Source organism: Apium graveolens, chromosome 8, assembly GCF_009905375.1.
Source record: "Apium graveolens cultivar Ventura chromosome 8, ASM990537v1, whole genome shotgun sequence".
NCBI classification, from domain to species: Eukaryota; Viridiplantae; Streptophyta; class Magnoliopsida; order Apiales; family Apiaceae; genus Apium; species Apium graveolens.
Genome location: NC_133654.1, coordinates 186,068,525 through 186,088,634, shown reverse-complemented (window position 1 = coordinate 186,088,634; position 20,110 = coordinate 186,068,525).

Sequence of the window (20,110 nt, the reverse complement as noted above, 5' to 3'; positions counted from 1 at the left end):
GCTCTACAAGCAGCAGATCAAGTCTTTGCTTCTCACTCTCAAGCTTCTCATTAGCTTTTGTTAGCCTGCTGACCTCCTCAGTAGCTACCACCATGTTAGTGTGTATATGAAACATCTCTACACTCATCTTTTCCACAGTCTCCTTATATTGACGATCATTTAAATCAATAGTGGTTAGAGTTGGTACCTCTGATTTTGAAGTGGATGCTTCTCCATGCTCAAAAGCCATTAGTGCATAGTATCCAACTTTTTCATCCTCATAATTATTATCAGTATCATCCAACTCGTCCCTTCTATAATATAGGCTTTTACAGACTGTTTCTTCAAGAGAGCTTCATACTTTGCTTCCAGTTCCAAGTAAGCTTTATCCTTCTTCACCTTTTTGGGCTTTCTGCAATCAGTAGCAAAGTGACCCAACTCATCACAATTGAAGCACCTTATCTTTGATCTGTCCACATATCCTGTTTTTTAGCCACCTTTGCTAGCTAAATTATACTGAGCTTTTGGTTTCCAATTATTGTTGTTGGAAGATTGTCCCTTGCCTTTGAAAAACCTTGGCTTTTTGAATCTTATGTTGGAAAATTTCCTAGCCAAGTAAGCCATGGATTGGTCCATTTCATCTAGCTCATCCAAGGTGTAGTATTCATTTTACTCCAGCTCCAACACAACTTGTTTCTGAGGTCCTTTGTTCTTTTATTATACAGCTTGAATAACTAGAACTTGATTATCTTGCTCATCTTCACTTTCTTCTTTGTCATGTACAATCAAAGCACTGGAACCATCAATCACATGTCCATGGTGTGCTTTTAATAACTTTCTCTGTAGCATCTCAAGTTCATAAGTTTTCAAGGTTCCATATAGAACTTCCAAAGTCATTCTGCTTAGATCTCTTGCTTTTCTAATGGCTGATATTTTCTGTTCAAGATGGTCAGGATGAGCTAGCAGGAACTTTAGGTTAACCTCCTCAGCTTCATAATATTTATCATGTAACTGCAAGTCATTTATCAATTAATTGAACCTTTCAAAAACTTCAGTAATTCCTTTCTTTTATTTAGCCATAAACCCTTATATTGAGATACCAAAATCCTTCTTTGATTTGACCTAACTTCCTCTATTCCTTCACATAGAATTTCTATCTTCTCCCAGATCTGTTTGGCTATGTCACAGTTGACAATGTTATTGTACATCACATTGTCAAATGACTCTATTAAAATCAGTTGCAAGCCACCGTCAAGAGAGACTTTTTCCTTTTCAGGTTCAATATATTGTGAAGGATCTTTAGGAGCATAATGTGTTGGAATGACCATGTCTCCATATGTAGATTCCTCAACTCTTTCCATGGGGGTAAAAGGGCCATTCTTGAGAATCTGAACATATAATGGGTTGGCCATCCTTATGAACAACATCATTTTCTTTTTCCATAATGTGTAGTTAGATCTGTTAAAAGTAGGTATCTTGATACTGCTAAGCTTCTGTGTATTCATTCTTCCAAGATCTTTAATCTGTTTGCTTTTAGATTTTGCTCTGATACCACTTGTTAGGTAATGAATACTTGATTTTTAAACTATTTTGTGTTAAAAGTAGGTATCTTGATTTTTAACTTGTAGAGATATAGTGTTTTAAAAAAATTAATAAATATGCACATTAACACAGTATCTTCAAAACTCACTTAATTTTATATTAAAATCAAGTATGTCTTGCTATAAATATTTGGGTTCTTTGTTGATAAAGAACTCAGCTACTTTATTGTGAGAGTTACAAGAAATTCTAGATCTATTTGTTACTCCTAAAAATAAATGACCAGTGTTTACTTTATAGATCAGTAAACACATGTTTTACACAACATGCAATAGCATGTACTAAACCCTACTTCAAGTTATCTAAAAATTTCCATTTCCGGCTTAGTATATCTTTGCAAATCGTGCATGTCTGTGACTTTCCTTTGTCAGTTAATATTGGCCTTTGATCTTGTACTCTTCAAGCTACTTTTGTAGACTTTTCAAATCAATGATTGATTTGTTTGTTGATTGACAATCTTGGATCTTTAACTGGTCTACATTCTGTACTTGAGGTTTATATCGAGATCTCCAGTTTGTTATATCGAGAACTCAACATCTCGATAAGTATAATGGCTTATCGAGATCTCTTATTTCCCTATAGTTGTTTTGACTTATCGAAGTCTCTGAGTTCTCTATAAGAGAATTTGACTTGTCGAGATCCCTGAATTTATGCATGTAGAAAAGACTTGTCGATATCTCTGAAATCTCTATAGGCATATTGACTTATCGATATCTCTGAGATCTCTAATGAGAGTTTGACTTGTCGATATCTCTGAGTTCTCTAATACAGAAATAACTTGTCGATATCTCCAATTTTCATGTCTTCATTTGGCTTGTCGATATCTCTGAGACTTCTCTATAAGCTATTTTGGACTTCTCGATAAGTTATTTTGGAGTTCTCGAATGATTTCTCTATATGACTTGATCTGTGACTTGTAGATATCTTGACTTAAATTATTTTTCCTAAAACAAATTTATTCAACTCCAAGCATCTTCACAATTTCTCTGAGGCATGATCTTCTTGATCTTCTTCCAGAGTTTATTCTTATGCTTGAGACTGTTTACAGAAAAATACTCCACTCTAATCTTTGACATTTTTACAGACTCAAGTAATACAGTACAAAATACAAATTTAGATTATCATACAACTAATTCTTAGGACTGTCAATTTGACTTAGTCGTGTTATATTACAAGCATGTCTTGTACAACAGAGTGTATGTAAACGCCATTAGTTTTTGAAGACAACGAACTTTGTAAAATGACCGTATCTACGAACCATCAAGGAACACGAGAATAAAAATATAATTATGAAGCTAAAATCCTATGAATTAAGACACAAGTACAAGGCTTCAAAGAGTAAATGACGTATAAGAAATGATTTATCCCGTGAACCGCTTACGAAGATTTATTACGAAAAGGAATAAGCGATCAAGAGAACACGTAAGAGAATAAATAAAACGTATCAAGCCATAAAAACCATGCAAACTAACTAAGGTAAGAAAGTAACCAAGGTTAGCAACCAAATAGTAACTTACCTAAAGAGCATAGTAACCTAGTATGGTGAATAGTAAGCTAGCATGTAGGTTGTAGTACTTAGCTATAGTTCAGGCTTTGAAATTTTGGCCATGCTAGTAAGATATGATCTAGATATGCATATCTAAATTATATAAAACAAATAATCTAACACTTATACAAGAAGAAACTAGCAAGCAAAGCTAACACTCTCTCTCTACCACATTCATTTTTCAACTCGGCCAAACTAGAAACAGCAACTTAGAAAGGCTGTATATCCTTCATCTCTCACTGAAAAATTGCGATCTATATCTCGTTAGAAATATATTGAGACGAGATACACTTCTTATCTCACACTAATATTCCAATTAAGAAGTGTAAGTCCCTTATTTGTTTCCAGATCTTTGTAGAGAGGTATGGAAACTGCCCAGCAGAAACCACCAAGAAAGAAAAATCCATATCTCGAGTTTTAGGAATTTAAAAATCGCCAAATTTTAACCAAAGATTCCTAATATCATGTACAAGGTACGTTCAAAATTTCATGGCCATTGGATTAGTATAGCATAGTCAAATCCTTACTCAAAGTTATGGATGAATAGTAAATCCAAAATTTAACTTTGTTTTCTTGACTTAGGTTTTGAAGGATCTACCCACTATAAGCATCATACAAGATATACAACTCCTAGACAACATAGTTCTAGAATCCCTTGTACTCAGTAAGTTATAAACTCATACTCTTAAAGATTTCTTGGATGGATTTTGTGATTGAGGATGAGATGAGTGTTGTTATGTTGATTTCTTGAATGAATAGTTAGTTAGATACTAAGGTTGATGTTGTGGCCTCAATAACTTGATGTTATTGAGAGGATCAAGTATTAAGATGATAGTATGATAATTGTTGGTTAATTATTATTAGTTTAAGAGCAAAAGAGAAACTCGAATCGCGAGCGTAACGTCGATAAATCTAGCGAATCATAACCCTAAGTTTCTGCAGATATATAGAAAGTATAAAATGTTAATTATTGAATACTAATACTTGATAATGATAGAGAATGTTGTATGTATTGTTAACGCACTTGAATTTCTTGATTTCGATTTACGGTTCAAAAGTTCGGTCCGTTTTAGTGAAAAATGATTTACGAGACAAAAAACTGCTACGAATTACGAACTTTGTAAATATAAATGGTTGACTTAAGAGTATTAAAAATTATGAAATTTTACAGAGAGTAAGGAATGGAGTGTACAAATAGCCATAAAAATTTTAAGTGAAAAATATTAAATTTTTGATTTATTAAAAATGCTAGAGTGCGAGTCGCGTAACAGTAACATTCGGTAAAGTTAACTCTAGAAGATCACTTTGACCGTCCGTTTCGGCCAAGGATTGATACTTATTTTGAGTCGGTAAAATATTGAAAATTATGAATCATTGTACTTATTAGAAATATAAGACAGTGATGGGATGAAATATACTGATTAAAATTATGATATTTATTGATTAGAAAATCCGGAACGAGAGGAAATCAGGAAACGTATCTTGGACTTCAGGCAACTTTTCAAACCCTACCTTTTAAAACTGTTGTGTTGTGTTTATTTTCAAATAAATTCTATATATACATGATGTAGTACTATGATATTTTATCAATTGAGATATATAATATCATACGATATGTTAATGATTTTGGTATATGAATATTACCGAATTTCAATCGATAACGCTAGAGAGTATCGTTGTATACATGAGGTGTATATTTTAGATAGAGGATCGGTCAGTATAATTTTATGAAAATCCAGAAATATTTCGGAGGTTTTTTATTTAAGAATATTAAGGCTATAGTAGAGCGTGATGTACAATTGTAAGACCGAGAGTCGTTCAGCTTTTATAAAGTATAAACTCGGAAATCATCTCGGAGATGTTTTGGACGATTAAAAGTCTATAGCTATTTTATTACAAGGGACTCGATGTCCTCTTGCAAAATATTAAAGAACCTCGAATTTTATTTAAAAACGATTTCTAAAGATTATGCTCCCTCAACTCTATTTAATTACCCGAGCAATGAATATTATTTCAGATATTCATTTAAAAGGGGAGAAGTCTTCTCCAACATTTATTTTATTTCAAAACCAATTATTTATATATTAAAGATTAATTTAATTATTTAAACATAAATTAGTTGAGGAATATTATTTCAATTATTCTCTTAAAATATAATTATTTGAGGTTTAATTATTTAATAATTAATAATAATTATTAAATATTTATTAAATGATTTAATATCATTTAAAAATCATAAAACCTATTTTAGAATATTTTTTGAGTTTCAGAAAATCGTACTAATACTTTCAGATCGTCGAAGAATATTATGTCGACAAAATTTAAATAATTTGACTATAGTTTTAAAAGAAACTCCCCCTTAAATACTTATCCGTTGACAACAGTCAACTCATATTATCTTAGTGTTTCCTCCGAAAATTCTCGGAAGTACGTATATATAAAAACGAGATGAGTTGTGCCTATCAACAAGCAAAACGCTTGGAGAACTTCGATGTGGTTCGATTTCTCGGGATATGATAGGAATCTTTCAAGGACAAGGAGGGGTAGACCCTAGTACTATAAGTACTAGGGAGACTACCAAAAGTACCATAGGCGAAGGTACTCTGTGTACTCAGGAACCTATGAAAAGTTTCCACAGGCGAAGGTATGTGTACTCAGGAACTTGTGAAGTGTGTGCATACCCGAAATGGGACACATAGCCCGAATGCGACCAGGGTGATAATCGGGAGTAAGGAAGTCGTCCTTCTACTAGTAGAAAAGGTTACATATTTCCATATTATGACTGATCATCGTATGTGGTGGCTCCGGTATATGTCTTATTCTTTCAATTGGAATTGAGATGCAATATTATAACCCAAGGCTAGGCGATGGGTTTACCATTAAGGTATTTGCAGACTAGTAAGTCAATCAAAAACATTATTTTGAAAAGAGGTGTGTATCACCAAGAAAACTACTTTGAATAAATATATATATCCGTATACGAATTAATGGAATTTCTTTAACAGTCTTTTCATATTGTTGATTACTATGGCCGAGCATTATTGCTCACTCTTGTTTTCTTTTAAATATCAAAACACAACTGATTACCAGTATACTGGCGTGGGGCTTAGTCACTTGAGATCGAGAAGAGAATCCCTTGCAGCTTTATCTCAGGTGGACCAGAGTATTCAGATAGGTATAAGATGTTAGTAGTAATTATTGTAAGTTAATATAGAGGTTACAAATAATTGTTTAAGGGCCTGTAAAGTACAATGAGTTGTAATAAAAGAAGATTACATTTTGTACATCATTTCTAAAGCCATAACTTGTGTGTGTGTGTGTGTATGTGTGAGATTGGGGGTCTGTGATATAGAGTTATTGGATTATTGAGTTACTACAGGTTACACATGATTGAAGGATTGCATGACGACCCAGATTCCTGACCCCGAATTTGGGGGCGTTACAATCATAATTTTCCAACTCTGTATTTAACTTCTTTATGGTGCTGTGAACATGCTCAAGCCTATCCATTTCTACCCATCCTTGTCAAGTGCTTGGCGAAAATCAAACCAAATCGTGGTTAATTTTATAGATACTTGTTCCATATTAAAATAATCACTGGTTACCACATCTAAATTTGATGAAGTTTCACTATCAGTAGTTTGCATCCAGCGATTAAGAACAAGGCTTCTTGGAAATTTGGTAACCCCAATTTACTTTAAACTATAAATTGCATGTCTACAAATAATACCACACAACACAAATTTCTTGCAAGAACACACGACATGGTTCATACTAACAGAAAACTCTATAAAATATAGTGAACACATTATAATAAATAATTATATAATTAACAATTACTAAAACAAACACATCCAATCATTAAAAAATGAAAATCAATCACTAATAAAAGTTGAAAAGTAACAGACTATTAAAAGAGATCAACTTTAAAAAGTTTGTCTTTTACCCTCACATCCCTGATTTCAAAATGAGTAACACCATCAACTTCTCCACTCATATACTTAATTAGCATTTCCAAACAAGAAGCAAGGATTTCTTCCTGAATTTTATAAAAGATATAACGTGTGTATAAAGTGGCTGTATCATCTTCTATAAACCACTTTGACAATGTCGTAGGAAGAATTGACTTTGACTCATGATCCAGTCTAACCGTCTCATTCCTTTTCTTATCCGTTGCACTCTCAAAACATAACAAAAGCTCACATAACGTATCTCCTTGTTTGTGGAACTGCCTAAAAATGAGTTTTCACTCTGAGATCTTGAAGTAGTTTATTGTGCAAGACATGCCTGTACTTTAACGAGACTAAGTCAAATTGAAAACCCTAAGTAAGTTGTATTGTAATCTTAGTTTGTATTTTGTATTTGTAATATGAAAGTCTGTAAATATGTCAAAGAGCAGACTAGAGACTTTTTCCTTTAAACGGTATCAAGCCTAAGAATTCTATCTGGAAGAAGATCATGCCTCAGAAGAATTATGGAGAAGCTTGGAGTTGAATAAATCTGTTTTGGGAAAAATGTTCTAAGTCAAGATCTCTACAGGTCACAGATTTAGTGTAATAACCCCAATTTTTGAAAATTTTTGAAACCCTGATGAATAGTAATTTTTTTTCTTCTGATTATGCTGATTAAGGAAAATTATCAGACCACACTATATAGGAGTACTGTTATTGAAATTCTAAGATCGTATTAGTATTCCATAAAGTAAATGAGTGTGTGTAAAGGTCGTCAGAATTCAAATCCGGACACTTTGATTTTTCCCGAAAATCTACCAGATACCGAAAAAATTGAGTATAAGGTAACATGATTAAAAAGATTTTTTATTTAAGGATTATAGCAGATGATCATTAAAGGAATATAAGATATTAATAAAGGTTCAGGGAAGCCCAAGTAATAAGATCCCGGATATGATCCCTCAAACTATTAACGACAACGAGAGTTAAGCGAACCGTAAAAAAAATAAGCGACCAAGAGACAAACTTGTACAAGAATCCAAGGATTATGACATCATCAAACCACAAGGGATTAACATATGGAAAGAAAGTGATGCATGATGGATGATGTCATCAAGGGAGAAGATATTTATGCAAGGAAATAGAAAAAGCTTTTCAAGTTTTTCTATTTCATCATTTTGCTCTCGGCCAAAATGATACCAGCAACTTCAAACTGCCATATCTCCTTAAATACTCACTCAAATATTGTGTTCTATAATTCGTTCGAAAGGTATTGAGATGACCTACAACTCTTGTTCACAAGTCTCTTCTAAATAATCATGGTAAGACCTTCATTTTTACAGTTCTTTAAATCGAATCTTTAAAAACTTCAAAATCTAACTTTGTGTTTTCTTGATTGTTTGTGAGATCCAAGCTTGTATAAGGATTGATCAAGGTTTTAAGGCTCCCTAGCAACTTTTCACTCACAAATAAAGGTATAAAAACTTCTTGACCTTTAGTACTAAGCTTGATTGTTTGAGTTTTTAGATGGATTGGTAAATGTATAGTTAGATCCACGCTTAGTAGTGATTTTTGTGAAGTTGTGTTGATTTTGAACGGTGAATTTGTAGTGATTGAATGAGTTGATAAAACCTTGGAGTGTGGACTGATTTTTCAGTGGTTTAAGTTATATTTGTTGTGTTATTGATTGTTGGAGGATGGGAGTGAATTGATGAGGTTTTAGAGTGGTAATTATTTTGGGAATCGCGTAAACATAGCCATCGTAATGTCCGATTTACCTTAGACTATTTTTGTGCTTAGCTTCAGGACCCGTTAACTCACTGTAAGATTCTAACCTTTGCCATGATTTGATATTTCATGTTACGAGCTTCGTTTTGATATCAGAGATAGGATTGGTCGGTTACTACCGTAGGTTCGTTCAAGTTTGCAAATATCGCAGCCCCTGTAACGCGGCTTACTCGTAAGACTGAGAAGTTTGAATGGACAGAGAAATGCAAGAACGGCTTCCAAGAACTGAAGTAAAGATTGGTGACGATCCCTATGTTGGCGTTGCCAGATGGAAAAGGAGATTTGGTGATTTGAAGTGATGCTTCGCACAAGGAATTAGGGTGTGTGCTTAGACAACACGACAAGGTATTCGCGTACGTGTCAAGACAATCAAGAGAATATAAAATTCGATATCCCCCCATGATCTTGAGCTCACGGAAATAGTTTTTCCCTAAAGATTGGAAGCACTACTTGTATGGAGAGAAGTGCGAGATTTACACAAACCATAAGAGTTCTAGTATATTTCCACGCAGAAAGAGCTCAACATACGCCAAAGTAGGTGATTAGAGCTAATCAAGGATTACGATTATGAGATTCTTTATCATCCAGGGAAATCCAATATGGTGGCTAACGCCTTTAGTAGAAAGGAGAGACTCAAGATGATAATGTCTTTGGGAGAGTTAATAAGAGATTTTGAGAAAATGGAAAGAAAAGTGAAGGTAACCGGAGCCGATACTGAAAATCTGTTTGAGATTATAATGCAGCCCAAATTATTGGAAAAGATCATATTGTGCCAAAAAAATGATGAAGGAAGGCAGAGAGCCAATGAATAGAGAAGAGATTAATACCGAGAAAGATGATAAGGGAATAATGAGGTATTCCTACAGAATTTAGGTTCCAAATGTTCAAAAGCTTAAGGACGGGATCTTAGATTAAAGCCCTAGTTTGAGGAATAAGAGTTAGAGCAAACCCTGAATGTGATAGTAAGAGAGGTCGCCATCAAGATAGAAGGAACCCATAATATAATGAAGTGGAAAATGAGGATTTAAAACATGTAGGATGACCCCGATTATGGGGAGGAGGAGGGAACGTTTATACTAAGGAAACAGAAGTTGAGTAAGGAATGGAGACCCGAGACGGTACTCCTATATGGCAATTCATGGACCTGTCTAAACAGAACTTAGACTATTATCCCCAACCACCACCCTGAGAAAATAATGCGGTGGGAAATTCTTTCAGACCTTTAAGTCGCTAAGCTCTCAGAGTTTCAAGGAACAAGTTGACCCAGTCGAGGCAAGAGCCTGGCTAAAGGAAATAGAGGAATCATTTAAGATTCTAAATGATTGACGAAGCGCAAAAGACTATTTTTGCCACTTACCTTCCTAAGAGAGAGGCCACCCGCTGGTGGAAGCCTGAGGAAGATAGAGAGATAGTGTAGAAGTTTTAAAACCACGCTAGAGGGGACAAGTATGATGAATCTTGAATCTAGGTTGTGAAAGTCATCAAGGTTCATCTGAAGGACACGAATCCAGAATGACGGGATGTTTGAAATCAATGCTTATGTTGTGTTGGTTCATGAAATTATTGTAATAGAAAGGAAAATAAAAAGAAACTGAAGTGGAAAGGAATATAAAGGCAATAGAGTTTGAGGAATGATAAGGGAGTTGGGTATGAGGAAACCCTAAAGACTCGTAGTAATAGAAATAGAAAAGTAAGTGATCATCAGGATGAGGGTGATTCACCATGAGTTAAGGTTGATGGTTGAAGGCATAAATGATATATATATATATATATTATCCCCTATAAAGTTGGGAGTATTCGAAGACACTTCGAGATAGATTGATGGGCTAATAAGAAAACACGGATGGACTGAGGAGACAGGAAAGTAAGAAATTAGGAAATTGGATGAAGGAAGTGACCTTCAAGAATGTGATGTGTAGGTAAGACCGGCGGCTTGATACCCAGAAAGGGAGACTCTATGTATAAAAAATATCCTAACATTGAGATGACGGTTGGGATAAATAATGGAGATAAATGAATAGTTAGAACTAAAAAGTTCACATTGAACACGACCAATATCTTCCAGAACATCCCTGTTATTTTAACAAATCAGGAAAGAAAAGAGGATAACCATTATTATCTTTTGGAGGCCATATGGATTGACCTCAGCTTGAATAAGGATGTTATTGTGAAATTTGGTATAGACTATCGAGGTGAGAATGATTGAATAAGATAATCTATCAAGGATATATGACTTGATTTATCCATGGAAGTATGCAAGTACCTTTTTAAAGGTGGAATTAAGGATGAACCTCGATAACTTGAGATGAACCCTAGGGGAATGCATAAAGGTTGGCATTTCGCCTTTAATAGGGACAGTATGAGTGTTGACAGTATAAATTGGAAATAATCAAGGTAACAATAACCTTTAAGGATCAGTGGAGAAATTTTTCAGAAGTATATAGACAATGGTTCTAGTATTAGTAAATGGTATTTTGATATGCCCTGTATCTAGGGAATACAGGAGGAACGATTCAAGGATAACCTTAGATGTCTTACAAGGAGAAAGGTAATATTCAAAGTTCTGAAGAATAGAAATTTTGATAAAGGAAATATGACGTAACTATAATAATGCCAGGTGGGCACGTGTTGAACCATAAGAAAGTATGGATCAACCCAATGAATGTCGAGATTGGTGAAAACAAGAAGGACTCAAGATAAGAGACGTCCTAAGTATGATCGAGAGTCAGTCGTGACAATGTTAACCTCTAAAGACCGAGGCAATAACTTTTAAAAAAATGGTGATATTTTTTTTCCTCTCACCAAAGCTTAAGAAAGAGCATTTTCACACAAGCAGTGATTGGAAATGAGGTAGAAAATTTAGTTGAAGATCATTCAAAAGACATTGATTATAAGGAACTATTACTATCAGGAAAGGCCAATGAGATGGCCGACACTCTAAGTGTAAGAGAGCAATTATAGGCGCTCGTGCCAGAAGAATACAGTGATAATGGTTAAAGCCATGAAGGTTGTATTATGGTGTGAAAGATTAACATTCCTTCTGATGATGGTGCGATACTCAATCATAATAGTAGTTTGGTAAAGATGTAATCGTCGTAAGTCGACTATCTATCGTAGAAGGTCCTATCTTGAGATAAGCCCGGACCATGTTATGAAATGACTAAATGAACCTTTGAGCTGCATGTCTCCCAATAAAGACATATGGTTAATAATGGTATTAACCTGCTATCATTTCTTTCATTGAAACGCTTCTACAATTTTATCTGCTTCATGTCATATGTACGTCAAGTTCAGGAGTGTTCTTCATGAATCATGAATGGCGATTATGTTACCTCCTTAGAAGAATTCGATATAGTAGGTATGGACTCTGTATGGTTAGATATTAAGATTTCATGGAAAACGAATGACTACTGTAGGTCCGTGGTGGACTATAGTAATGCATCAACAGTTCTTTGAATAATGAGATGATAACAACCGTGAGAGTTGTATTGTAATGGATGTTAAGATTAAGTCTTACTAATCAGGTCGTGGTGATGTACAAGTTATCATTGATAGACTAATTAAGTCGATCATCTACCTATTGAATATTTATTACTTCTTATCATTAAAGAGTAGTATTACTATACGAAGAAGGTTGTGGTGTAACAATGGATTCCAGTAACGATGATGTCTAGAATAAAATCCCAGATTCGATTTTTGATGTCGAGGGAGTTTCAAAGATGATTGTTTATAAGCTCGAGCAAGAGCATGGGTCCATAGAACGATGGACGGAATAGTAAATATTCAGGCACATGAATTGCGATGCGATAATACTGGATATTGTTATATATACTTATGTTTCATTCTCCTTTGATAAACCTCTATAGTTCGGAGGTAGATTCCAAGCCAGATATTATGTGGTAATATTTTTTTATATAATGCTCTTAAGTTCGTTCTTTTCTCTCCTTTTCATTTCGTATAAGCTGAGAAGAACAACCCTTCCAGAAGGTGAGGTAGTGCCGAATGACTATCTATCGGTGTGATAGAAGCCTAGTAGGATACCACATGTTATTTAATTGCTTGTCAAGTAATAAAGGCTGGCCACCTTCTGTACTAACTATGCGATATAACAAGTGTTCATGATCATAGTGATCTCTCAATAAATTCTTTTACTTCTATATGAAGGACCAAGCTTTCGAAGATGGAAACAGCTAAAGATGAAGTGGTATCAGTACGGTGGTATTTCGAATCTAATGCGTTCATGATACTAAGGTTGACGCGGTTATTAAAAGGTTATAGAATGCTAAAGAGCAAAAGTGTAACCAGTATAATATTAGGTACGGAGGATAGTAATGATTACGAACTAGAAAATAGTGGGTATCGAGAAGCAAAAGCTATAACGCTAGAAGCTATGATGAGAGTCTGTACAATAGACTTGAAAGAATTTGGAATGATCACTTAACACGGATTGAGTTTTCTTACGATAATAGATCATATGTCAATATCGAGATGTCGCCTTATGAGATCCTTGAGGGAACACAATGTCAATCTCCCTTATATTAGGATGAAGTTGTAGAGCGCAAGATGCTCGGACCTGCAGTAGTCCAAAGGACCAAGGATATAATAGATCTAATCAGAGGACGACTAGTAGTAGCCCAAGATGGACATAAGAAGTATGTTGATTTGACACGAAAGGACAAAGAGTATGAAGTAGGGGACCTAGTTCTGCTATTGGAATTCCCTTGGAAAGGATTGATGAGGTTCGGAAAGAAAGGAAAGCTAAGTCCACGATTTGTTGGACCCTTGGATATATTACGATGTATTGGGAAGTTATCAAATGAACTAGCCCTACTCATGAACCTGCAGCAAGTTCATAACATGTTCCACGTATCAATATTAAGGAAAAATAATACGAATGTCGGATACATAGGAGAATACGAGTGCATAGACATGCAACCAGACTTGACCTATATGGAGCAACCAGTAAGGGTTATGGATTGAAAGGAGCAAGTGCTTAAGATCAGGGTTATCAGACTAGTCAGAGTTTTATGGCAAAACCACAATGTGGAATTGTTTTTTACTTGAGAGTTAGAGAGCGCAATGCTAGAAAAGCATCTCCAACTGTTTTCTATCTAATTCCGGGAGGGAATCCTTTTAAGGACGGGAGACTATAATAACCCCAATTTTTGGAAATTTTTGAAACCCTGATGAATAGTAATTTTTTTTCTGATTATGCTGATTAAGGAAAATTATCAGACCACACTATATAGGAGTACTGTTATGGAAATTCTGAGATCGTATTAGTATTCCATAAAGTAAATGAGTGTGTGTAAAGGTCGTCAGAATTCGAATCCGGACACTTTGATTTTTCCCGAAAATCTATCAGATATCGAAAGAATTGAGTATAAGGTAACATAATTAAAAAGATTTTTTATTTAAGGATTATAGCAGATGATCATTAAAGGAATATAAGATATTAATAAAGGTTCAGGGAAGCCCAAGTAATAAGATCCCAGAATGATTCCTCAAACTATTAATGAGAACGAGAGTTAAGCGAACCGTAAAAAAAATAAGCGACTAAGAGACAAGCTTGTACAAGAAGATAAGGATTATGACATCATCAAACCACAAGGGATTGACATATGGAAAGAAAGTGATGCATGATGGATGATATCATCAAGGGAGAAGATATTTATGGAAGGAAATCAAAGAAGCTTTTCCAGTTTTTCTATTTCATCATTTTGCTCTCGGCCAAAATGATACCAGCAACTTCAAACTGCCATATCTCCTTAAATACTGACTCAAATATTGTGTTCTATAATTAGTTGGAAAGGTATTGAGATGGCCTACAACTCTTGTTGACAATTCTCTTCTAAATAATCATGGTAAGACCTTCATTTTTACAGTTCTTTAAATCAAACTTTTAAAAACTTCAAAATCTAACTTTGTGTTTTCTTGATTGTTTGTGAGATCCAAGCTTGTATAAGGATTGATCAAGGTTTTAAGGCTCCCTAGCAACTTTTCACTCACAAATCAAGGTATAAAAACTTCTTGACCTTTAGTACTAAGTTTGATTGTTTGAATTTTTAGATGAATTGGTAAATGTATAGTTAGATCCACGCTTACTAGTGATTTTTGTGAAGTGTTGATTTTGAATGATGAATTTGTAGTGATTGAATGAGTTGGTAAAACCTTGGAGTGTGGACTGATTTTTCAGTGGTTTAAGTTATATTTGTTGTGTTATTGATTGTTGGAGGATGGGAGTGAATTGATGAGGTTTTAGAGTGGTAATTATTTTGGGAATCGCGTAAACATAGCCGCCGTAATGCCCGATTTACCTTAGACTGTTTTTGTGCTTAGCTTAATGACCCATGAATTCACTGTAAGATTCTAAACTTTTCCCTGATTAGATATTTCATGTTACGAGCTTTGTTTTGATATGTCATTCACCTAAATCCGAGTTACGAGCGATGAGAAACGACCATTTTAAGTATCGGCGTTTCACGAGCGAATCCCGAAATCTCGAGTAACTTTGAAACCTTGTTTAAGGCCCTTAAAAGACTAATTAGATTATGAAAAAATTATGTAAGGTGGGTTAGGCAGTTTGTAAAGTATGCACTTACTGATTCTTTTATTTTTTCGAAATTACTCGCGAAAGAGTCGCCTTAAAATTCGTAATGGTTAATTTATTAAAATTGGTGGAGCCGAGGGAACGCAAACGATTAACGCAAATCGTTAAGCGTATAAGCGATCGTTAGGGTATGACTGAGTGTTGACTAGTTTCTTAAGCGATCCTGGTCTAATTCCGGCTTATGTTGTTGTTCATAGGTTACCAGACCTACTCTAAGCTTAAGTCTACCCCAGAACGGAGGCAAGTTTTCTACCCGTATAACTGTTGTTGTGATGTATATATGTATATACATTATCTTGTGATAAGTGCATGATTGTTATTAGCAAATATTGCGATATATTGGAGCATGTTGATATGATATATATGCATGCCTGTTTCGTAATCTTGACATCTCATTGTTGATTCAAATGCTTATAAACTGCATAATACCTATGCTAGAGATAAGTAGTAGTTGCGTATACCCTTAGTATAGGGGACCCAAAGGTGAACATTTTTCTAAATCGGGAGTCGATGTTCCCGAGTATAATATATGTATACATATATATATAGTTTTCTATAACTATTAATCGAATAAAGTATATTCGATGGTTTTGAATAATAATCAAACTTATTTTCAAACAAAATCATTGGTCCTATTTTTCCAAAAATGACCTATACCATATCGCTATTCTGAACCCCTAGACGTTTTACAAATTTACTTTTTTCGCGAAAAAGGACTTTTCCGGACCCCTTTGGGTACCAAACACCCCCACAAAAATCATATTTTTATTTTTATATGATCATGAAATTATCATACATCATTTTTCTTTGCTTTTTTGTAATATTCATGATTTTTGAGAATTATTAGCATTTATTTTGTATTTATTGGATATTTAAAAATTCATAATTAATACCAAAAAATTATAAAAAAGCATTATGTGCTTTTTTATAATTTTGAAAAATTATAATAAAATCAAATAGGGTTAGTTAATACATGTATGAGTTTAGTATCGATTCTAAAAATATTTATAAGCCCAAAAATCCTTTATGTGCTTTATGTGCTATATGTTTTACGTGATTATGTGAACCTTATGTGCTAGATAATTATATGTGTATATATGCGAGTCAGTTAGAAACACATGGGTAGATTGATAGGGTTACGTGGTATCAATTCGAGATACACGTATGTAGTAAGTTATCTAAATGACTATCTTTTTATGATTGATTCAGTATCAGCAAGGCAGATCAGGCAGGAGATAGAAGGCGGTGAGTTAAACCAGGTTAGGTACGTGCCAGGCAAGTTTTTCCCCTATTCTAAATTCAGAATAATGAATTATACCCCATTTTCCATATCAATTACACTTTGATAATTCTTGTTCATATACACTGTTACACAGTTATTGATTCTTATTTCTATTTCATTTCGATTCTTGAGTTCTCCCAATTTATTAAATTCCCTATTCATATTTCAATACTTTTACCCTTGTTACATATACTCTGATATATCCTGATGTTGGGATACATCAAAAGCATTCCGATTATTCCGGATGCTAAACTTAGGACTGGATGGTTACGATACAGGCTGGGTTTTACCCAGACCTTTAATTAATAGGCCATAGTTGCCTGAGTACTCCTTATGTTGGTTGGGTCTATACGGTTGGGTATAGATCCACACTATATCTTGACTGATCAGCAGGTTATAGTGCATATATTGGTTCTTGTTTCAAGTCTTGTTCATTTGGCACTCGCCAGTGTTGGCAAATTATTATTTTATACAGATACAAATGGTTGTTCAAACCATTAGACTATCAACTCTTTTATTCTTTTCTCTTTATACTATATACATTGTTGCAGGCTTGTTGAGCAATTTTGGCTCATCCCCTTTTATTGTTATTCCTATTGTTTTGCTGTTAAGGTAGAGAATGTAACCCATCAGAACCCGCATAGTCAAGAAGTGAGTCAAGCAGCGGGACCCTCTTATACCAAGAGTGTTCATCCCTATCCCAGAAGAGAGCTTTGAGTTACCAGATCAGATGTACCAGGATAAGTAGTAATGTTAGTTTGAATAAAAGATATGTGGTGAGAATGTAGATAGAATAAAGTTTTGTAATAAAGAGAGTTCTTGAGACAAATTGTTTTTATTTGGGTTTGTAATAAAGTTAGTGTGTCGTTCTTGTTTTCAACTCTTAACCTTAAAAGATCCTAAGTAGCAGTAGTTCGAGGTAATTATTATATTTATATTCCGCTTGTGCATGTATAGTTTGTAGTTAATGTTAATAATGCCCCAAATCTATACCCCAGATTTGGAGGGTGTTATAATTAAGATTGGGTGTTATTAAGGGAAATGGAACTCGTGACAACCCGGATCCCCGACCCCGGATTTTGGGGTGTTACATTTAATGTAATAGAGAAGTCACTCGAGAACTTTAAATGACTTATCGAGAAGTTAAGAAAGCTACTAGAGAACTCAGAGATACCGACAAGCCAGATTGAAGACATGGAGATTGGAGATATCGCCAAGTCATTTCTTCACTAGAGAACACAGAGTTATCGACAAGTCAACATTCATTAGAGAACTCTGAGTTATCGATAAGCTAAATTCCACTAGAGAACTCAGAGATATCGATAAGCCAAAATTCACTAGAGAACTCTGAGTTATCGACAAGTCAAATTTGACCAGAGAACTCTGAGTTATCGATAAGTCAATAAGCCACTAGAGAACTTAGAGATATCGATAAGTCAAAGTGAATATATGAAGACTAGAGATCTCGATAAGCCAAATTCTTTTATAGAGAACTCAGAGACTTCTACAAGTCAAATTTACAATGAAGTATTAGAGAGCTCGATAAGCCAATATTCTTATCGAGATGTCAAGTTCTCTATAGACCAAAATGGAGATCTCGAGGTAAAATTCAAAGTACAATTCGTAGACCAGTTCAATATCCAAGATTTACAATCAACAAATAATTCAACCAGCTGGATTGACAAGTCTACAAAAAACAACTTGAAGAGTGTACAAGATCAAGGGTGAAGATTAACTGACAAACGAAGATCAAAGTTAACACAATATGTAAAGATATGCTAAGCCATAAATGGAATATATACTTTTTTTTTAAATGAAAATGACAAGTGACAGTTTACTAAAGCTAATAGCATGTCTTATTATACACTGTGTAAACCAGCAGTTAACTAAATTATAAAGTTAACACTGGTCCTTTGTTAGAAGTAACAATTTTAGATCAGGAACTTTTGAATTCTCTCAAGAAATAAGCTAAGCTCTTTATCAACAAAGAGCCTAGAAATTTTGTAGTAAAACATTCTTAATTTTAATATAAAATTAAGTGAGTTTGAAAGATTTCAATTCTTTATTATTGCATGTTTAATTTCTGCATGAACACATTTCATTATAATAATATTTACTTTGTTCACAACAAAATAGTTCAAGAAAAACATAAAAACATAAAACTCATTCACCCCCCCCCTGTGTGTAATTCATTACCTAACAAGTGGTATCAGAGCAAAATCTATAAGTAAATAGATTCAAGATCTTGGAAGAATAAATACACAGAAAATCAGTATCATCAAAGTTCCTACCTTTGACAAATCTAACTACACTCTTTGGAAAAAGATAATGTTGATGTTTATCAGCATGGCCAATCCACTCTATATTCATATTCTCAAAAATGGGCCCTTCACTCCTATGGTTAGAGTTGAAGAATCAACAGATGGTGATATGGTCATTCCAGCTCATTATTCTCCAAAAGACCCTTCTGAGTACACTGAGCCTGAAAAAGAGAAAGTTTCCTTGGATAGTGGCTTGCAACTGATATTGATAGAGTCACTTGACAATGTAATGTACAACAACATTGTCAACTGTGACTACCAAGAAAATCTGGGAAAAGATCGAAATACTCTGTGAGGGAACTGAGGAAGTTAGATCTAATCAAAGAAGAATACTGATTTCACAATATGAGGGTTTCATGGCCAAGCCAAAAGAAAGTATCACTGATGTGTTTTAAAGGTTCAATAAACTGATAAATGACTTGGCTCCATGACAAAAACTATGAAGCTGAAGATGTGAACTCGAAGTTTTTGCTCACACTCCCTGATCATTTGGAACAGAAAATTTCAGCAATCAGAGAAGGGAGAGATCTAAGCAGGATAACACTAGAAGTCTTTATGGAATCTTAAAAACTTATGAATTAGCAATGATTCAAAGAAAATCATTATGAACTAGTCAAGGGCATGTTGTAGATGGTTCAAGTGCTCTAATTGTCAATGAAAGCCAGACCTCTAATGATGAGCCAATATCTCAAACTCCAGTTGCCTCAACAAGTGAGCAAAGAACAAATGATTCACAAGAACAGGTCATTCTGGAACTGGAAGAAGATGAGTTCTACACCTTGGATGAACTTGATGAGCTTGATCAGTCAATGGCCTATCTGGCAAGAAAGTTCTCTAACATTAGAGTAAATAAGCCAAGATTCTTCAAGGATAAAGGACAGTCATTCAATAAAGACAGCAGCTGGAAAGGAAAAGGGACGTACACGTTTAATAGTAAAAATGGTTACAAAACTGGATCTGTTGACAGATCAAAGATTAGGTGCTTCAACTGTGATGAGTTAGGCCATTTTGCTACAGAATGCAGGAAACCCAAGA